Source organism: Palaemon carinicauda, chromosome 4 (genome assembly GCF_036898095.1).
Source record: "Palaemon carinicauda isolate YSFRI2023 chromosome 4, ASM3689809v2, whole genome shotgun sequence".
Lineage (NCBI taxonomy): Eukaryota > Metazoa > Arthropoda > Malacostraca > Decapoda > Palaemonidae > Palaemon > Palaemon carinicauda.
In genome coordinates this window covers 98,238,445-98,245,944 of record NC_090728.1, presented here as the reverse complement: position 1 = coordinate 98,245,944, position 7,500 = coordinate 98,238,445, and positions in this window count along the sequence as shown.

Below are 7,500 nucleotides of genomic sequence, written 5' to 3'. Positions count from 1 at the left end.
CTGATTCCTGATTTACGTTGCTGTATGTCTCTGTGCTTGTCTGGGATGTGTAAAATGATGGCCTCAGTTGCACAATCATTCTCATTCAATCGTTATCTATTATGCAAAAATTAAAATGTTATTGGGGCCAGCCTTCATATACTCCAACTGAATAGAAATTAGAGATAGAAGAATTAATGAATAATTGATCATTTTCTGATATCATAACAATAACGGGCACTGATGCCGATTGCAGCTAGATTAACTAAGAATTAGTAACTAGGTGAAAAATAAAAAGTAAATGATTTAATTATAAAACATTTATCATTGTACATACATTTAAAAAAATTACTAAGAAGATCATCTTCCAATATGAACTTTAAAGAAAATGAAGACCAGCTTCCAGTATGAACTATAAAATGCCACTGGTATCATATACAACACCTCCTAACATTTTGGTGAGGATTTACCTTCCATCTTTCCCCCAAACATTAGAGAGGAATCGTTCTCTGACATCCCCCAAAATATGGATATCTAACCAGTAAATACCTAGAAATTAGGGGAACCAAAAAATCTTCACGGAAGACTTCATTCGCCAAGAGCCCGTGCGTTAAACTCGTGTGCCCAATTCTTAAACGATAAGGGGCAGTTTCCCACCTTCGAGGCATATTATCATATGTCCAAGCAGGTAAATCGTTTGTGATCTTAATTTCATTCTGGTCCACAGAATTCCAATCATACTGTCAAATATCACCAAGAATTCTTTTGATATGAGGCAAAAAGTCGTTACACAAGTGGATATCTTCAATGCCTATACGTGGTATCATATGCCCTTCTCAGATAAAAAAAATGGTGTCACATGATGTCGCATGGAAGCAAACGACTCACAAACAGATGAGTCTAGATGCACAAGTACATCAATTGTAAAGTTCATTATTCAAAACCCACACTTCACTGGTGATTAAGTACTCGTACAAATCCATCGAATCTTTTAATGACCACTGCAGCTGAAACTTTGTCCTTTCCAGGTTTTTAAAAAGTTAGAATAATGTTCACTTCTTAAACTCTTAGGAAACTATGGTCTTGATATATTCTGTTGATAATATTTATGATGAAAATTTGAGTGCTATAACACACGTGCTTTATCATTGCATAAGGAACTGGGCAAAGACAAATTCTCACTCTGTAAATTGGAGATTGGATGTCTTTTCTTTATTTGATGTGAGGTTATAAGTCCTTTGTTCTTCTCTACATCTAACTTTTGGGATAGTCTCTCAAAATGATCAGCTGGTCAATTACTAATTTTCAAAGGCTTAGTAATAGATTGCTCATTATTTTTCAACACAGGTTGGGAATTTGGAGTATGTTTGCCAACAATTTTATGAGCTTTCCTCTAAAAGGAAGAATGTCGGGTTCTTTTATTCACTGAAGAAACAAAGGATGACCATGACTGACACTAAGCTGCTTTAATTACTCGTCAGAATTATGCTCTGCATTTCATGTAAGTTACAATATTATTTTTCAGTGCAGTTTCTGTTTCCCCTTGTTAATGCAATTTTTGTAGAACTATGTGACACCTCAATTTCTGGTGACCACCAAGGTACTGGTTATCGAGGGGACGCACCCGTCATATTTGGAATGGAATGCAATCCAGCTGTGTCAGGAATTCCATTGAGTAAATAAATGGCACCATTAACATTTTGGAACTCATCTACATTACTTTCTACTTCACCCATTTCTCTATTTTTTTTCTTTTTAATTTGCTCTATCCTAGCACTATAGAGGTGATCTCTATTCAGATGAGACATTGTTAGTTGTAATTGCTACTGGTCCATGATAACTTGTATATCAGTCATCCAATGTTTTCCATTAAAAGTCAGCTAGACATTTAGAGATCGCTACGGAAAGATCAACGCATGACATAGTACTTCTCTGGAAATGGAAGTGAGTAGGCTCACCTGTATTTAGAACCCCAATACCCTAATTTTCTATAAGTGATGCTAGTAGATTGCCTTTAGGAGTTTTTTAAGACTTCTACCCTTAATGGATGTCTCTTTTCATATTTTTCAGAAGAAAAAATAGTTGGGAAAGTTAGTTTATCACCTCAGCCATATCATCATGGGAGATACTGTCATTATGGGGCAAATTAAGTCAAAATAAGGTTTATTTACTAAATAGATTTATTTAGACTGCTGCTGCTTGTAGAGTAGTACGAAGATCTAAATATTTTTGGGAAAAGTTGCGGCAAGCATACATGAGAGTTCCGCCATGACTTCTTCCCTGAGGATTACATGGAGTTCCCTAACTGACTAATCTCTAAGGCATGGAGTAAAGACATCTGGCATTATTTCTTGTACACATGCAACTATAGGTGAATGGTCATAAACTCGGAGCGTTAGATCTTCATTTTTATCCCTTAAACCTTGACAGTTTCATTGCAAAATTAAAGAGAAATTAACAGTTTACGTTTTGGAAGACTCCTTTGCTAAATTCTTTCCATCAGAGTTCTTTGAAGTGATAGGAATCTCTGATAATCTCTTCTTGCTGAACTTGTTTTAACATTTTACTAAGCAGCCTTCTTGCTTAGTTGTCGAGGGGGATGGGGAAGCTCGACATTAATTCTGAATGTATTCAATTTTCTTAAAGATTCATCTTTATTTTCATATAAAATATCATACCTATTGGCAAAAAGTATTTTTACATTTCTGATTGGAGGGGAGAGGGATGGTAGTCTCCATCTTTATTCGATTAGAATTATGTACCTTTTCTATGACAGGTATATCTGATAGCTCTCTATCAGGAGATACTTTCTCTAAATCTGAAAACGATGTTGCATGAAATGACAACCTGGGGTTGTATATCCCAAGTGTGGAAGATACAGAGGAAAGGGACAGCGCCTCTTTGATCAGATGCACCGATTCCAAATTATGATGCAGAGAATTTTCCTTAAAAGAGGATTTAGAGTGTAAAAGCTTTCCATTACCTGGTCTAGGTGGTGTTGTGTGGATGCCCAATACCCTTAGATCTTAAGAGTTTGGCATAGCTTTTTGTTCTATTTAAAAGTCGCATAGCATATTCCACACTGATATGCTCTGCATCTGACTTCTGAACAGCTGCTTCTTCTATTTGATATTGAGGACAATTCTTATTTCTTGGTGTGTAATCCTGGCATCAATTAGAACCCTTTGCAACAAAAGGGAAGGTTCCATGCTCAAGATCAGAATAATTGTCACAAGCTTTGCGTTTCTACATACCCAAGAAGGATGTCCAAATCTGAAGCAATTGTACCATTTAAAAAGTTTCTGTTTGTAAAGGCAAACTGGTATTCTCTCATTTTCGATGAATGGGTACACTATGGTCTTCAAAAGAAAATAGACACAGTAGTTCTGGGAATCTTATCAAACTTCATTATTTCTTTGGGGTACATATCAAAGATTTCTTCCTGGGCAAACTCATATAGGTCCCTTTTAAAAATCACCCGTTTTCCGAGGGCCAGTTTTCAGCATGAGATAGTTCCACGTGCCAATATAGGATTATTGATATTAGTTCAAACATTGTAAGGTAGTTGGCAAGACCACCATAGCTCCTACGATTTAAAAAAAAAAAAAAAAAAAAAAAAAAAAAAAAAAAAAAAAAAAAAAGCGCCAATCCCAGTAAGGGTATCCCTTCCCAAAATAATGGATAGTGAAAGGGGGAGAGAGCTTGAGTACCAAGCTAAGAAGCATTTGATGAAATATGGAGGTTGAAGTAATAATAAGAAATAGAAAAGGTATGAGAGAAATTTTGAGTCAAACTAAAGGAAAACAATTATCATCCGGTTCGAGAGCTCTCTTGCTCGTCACACGGCTTCAACACAGAAATTATATTCCGTTTGAAGCCAAATGACTATGTCAAGGTATTCTCTTTCGTTAAAAGATAAGAAATAGAAGAAAAAACGAGCTGTGATTAATGTTTTGACTTAAAACTATTATTTTGTCCTATTTGATTGATCAAGTTTTAATTTGAATATCTTGTATGTTGTTAATAAGAAAAAAAAACATAAATTTGGTAAAGAAATTATGGGAGTATTCATTTACGATTAGATAGAATAACCAACTACTACTTTCATATGGCTGGAAATACTTTTGCATAAGAAGTTATTGGAATTAACGATCGTTAGGCTGATATATATATACATATATATATGTATATATATATATATATATATATATACATATAATGACCATTAGGGGGATATATATACACACATACACACACACACACACACACACACATATATATATATATATATACATATATATATATATATATATATATATGTATATATGTGTGTGTGTGTCTGTATTCATAAATTATATATAACTCTATATAAATATAAATTATATACGAGTGTAATAAGTTTTACACAAACATAGAAAATTAGATAAAAATAACAACCTTTAACTAAAACTATGAAAAAGCGTAAAAATATAATAGAGGGCCTGTTTTGGAGGATCATCACCGATGGAGTAAAGTTAGGCCTTTCGAACTAGGTAGCTGTTCTTTGTGATGAAAATCCAACAGAAGTAATTTGTTAATCAGAATGCTCCGAAAAGCGGATTAAGGTCAGCGTGGCTACAAGGTCATAGACTATTCGTTGAGCCATTCGAGAAAAGAAACCCCAACTGAATAAATAATTATTTGAAATATTCAAACCTTCATTAGTAATCTAACATCGGATGACTAATGATTGATGAATCGATGACAACGCGATGCTATAGCTTATTTTGAATATTCAGGGGTCCTTCGACTACGTTGCCACTTCCCATGAAAGAATTTATATTTCAGTACTGCAGGGTATTATATCTGTATGTTTTTTGGTGGGGGCATTTCTCTATAAAGTCTGCCCTTTCATAAAGTTCTTATAAATCCAAACTGTGTCCTTATTGATAGGGATGGATCATGCAGATATTACCTGCGTGTTTCAGTAACCTTACAACAACTCTGGCTGTCCGACGGGCGCTCATCATTTAGAACTTCCAATAATTAGATACACAACACTGGTGGGTAGGTCTCTGTTGACAAGAACATTTTAGCAAAAAAGACAAATGTGGTACTTTAAACGAGTAATCAGTCAATAACCTTCACCTGGAAATTATAAGAAGCACTTCAAAGGCCTAATGACTATGAAAATAAGATTATTCATCATCGTCAGGAGTTAATCCTCTATCTCCCTTTAAAACAAATTGTTTGCAAAAGAACAACTAACTTCATCACTATATAGTTCAAGCAAACGGATACGAACAGGTGAAAAAGGCACTAAGGGATTAGATATATATAATACATGTATATATATATATATATATATACATATACATATGTATGTATATATATATATATATATATATATTTATATATATATACAGTATATATATATATATATATATATGTATATATATATATATATATATTTATTTATATATACACACATATATGTGTGTAATTATATATATGAATATATATATATATATATATATATATTTATATATATATACTGAATATAATAAATATATATATATATATATACATATATATATGTATATATGTATAATTATATATAAATATATATATATATATATATATATTTATATATATATATATATACTGAATATATATATATATATATATATATACATATATATATATACACATATATAAAAATATATATACATATATATATATATATATATATATACATATATATATATAAATATATATATATATATATATATGTATATGTACATATGTATAATTATATATAAATATATATATATATATATATATGTATATATGTATAATTATATATAAATATATATATATATATATATATATATAAAACAGACCTAAGAAGAAATTCCTTTTATGATTAGTGTTTTTGCCCAGGCCATGATTGAAGTGTATGCCGGAAAGTTGAAAGAAACCACACACGACATCGAACATTGAAGCTTAAAGCATTTAAAAAGGTGAAGAAATATAATGCATAGTCTAAAAAAAATTCACGCTTCGAGGGTATACATTTATAAATATTTATATATATCTATTTATCTGTCTATTTATATATACAGTATATATACATGTAAAAATTTATATATATATATATATATATGTGTGTGTGTGTGTGTGTGTGTGAGTGTGTGTGTATTTATATATTTATATATATACATATATATATATATATATATATATGTATATACAGTTATTACATCATCATCATCTCCTCTATTGACTCAAAGGGCCTCGGCTAGATTTCGCCAATCCTCTCTATCTTGATCGTTTAATTCAATACTTCTCCATTCGTCATCTCCTACCTCGCGCTTCATAGTCGTCAGTCATGTAGGCCTGGGTCTTCCAACTCTTCTAGTGCCTTGTGGATCCCAGCTGAAAGTTTGGTGAACTAATCTCTCTTGGGGAAGGTAAAGAGCATCCTCAAACATTCTCCAGCTACCCCTCATCATGATCTCATCCACATATGGCACTTGAGTAATCTCTCTTATAGCTTCATTTATAATCCTGTCCTGCCATTTAATTCCCAATATTCCTCTGAGGGCTTTGTTTTCAAATCTACTAAATCCTTTGGAGATTTTTTTATTGTCATACCATGACTCATGTCCATAGAGTAACAGCGATCTAACTAAACTGATATAGAGTCGGATTTTTAGATGTATTTTCAGGTGATTTGATTTCCGAATTTTACTTAACGTAACCATTGTCTGATTTGCTTTTTTCAATCTCTCACTAAACTCTAATTCTAAAGACCCTGTATTGGAGATCATAGTTCCCAAATACTTAAAGTGTTCTACCTCATTAATCCCTTCTCCTTCCAATGACAATTCATTTGCCATTGCATACTCCGTTTTCATCACCTCTGTCTTTCTTCTATTAATCTTCAGCAAAACCTCGTGTGATATTTCAAGCATTCTGGTAAGCAAGCATTGCAAATATTGTGGTGTTCTGCTAACAAGGACAGCATCATCAGCATAGTCTAGGTCTGCTAAATTCCTCTCACCAATCCAGTCAAATAATTCTCCACCATCTACGTATTATAAAGTCCACGAAGAGGATAAACAACTTAGATAACAGCACATTTCCTTAGAGTACTCCGCTGTTCACTGGAAAATAATTTGATAAGACTCCATTAACATAAACTTTTAACTTGCTATGTTCAAAAGCAGACTTAATCAAATTTACATAGTTAAAAGGAATTCCATAATAAAGCAGGACTCTCCACAAAATTGGCCGGTGAACACTATTAAAGGCTTTTTCATAGTCCACAAATGGCATCTAAAGGGGATTTCTATATTCTACGCATTGCTGTACATGTCTCAAAATGAAAATTTGGTCAGTGCAACTTCTATCTTTTGTAAATCATGCTTGATTATCTCTCTGTTTTGCCTCTGTAATTATTGCAATTAGTCAGCCAGCTTTTAGGTGTTATGCCTCTGTAATCATTGCAGTCAGTTTTTTTGCTATTTTCACCAACAC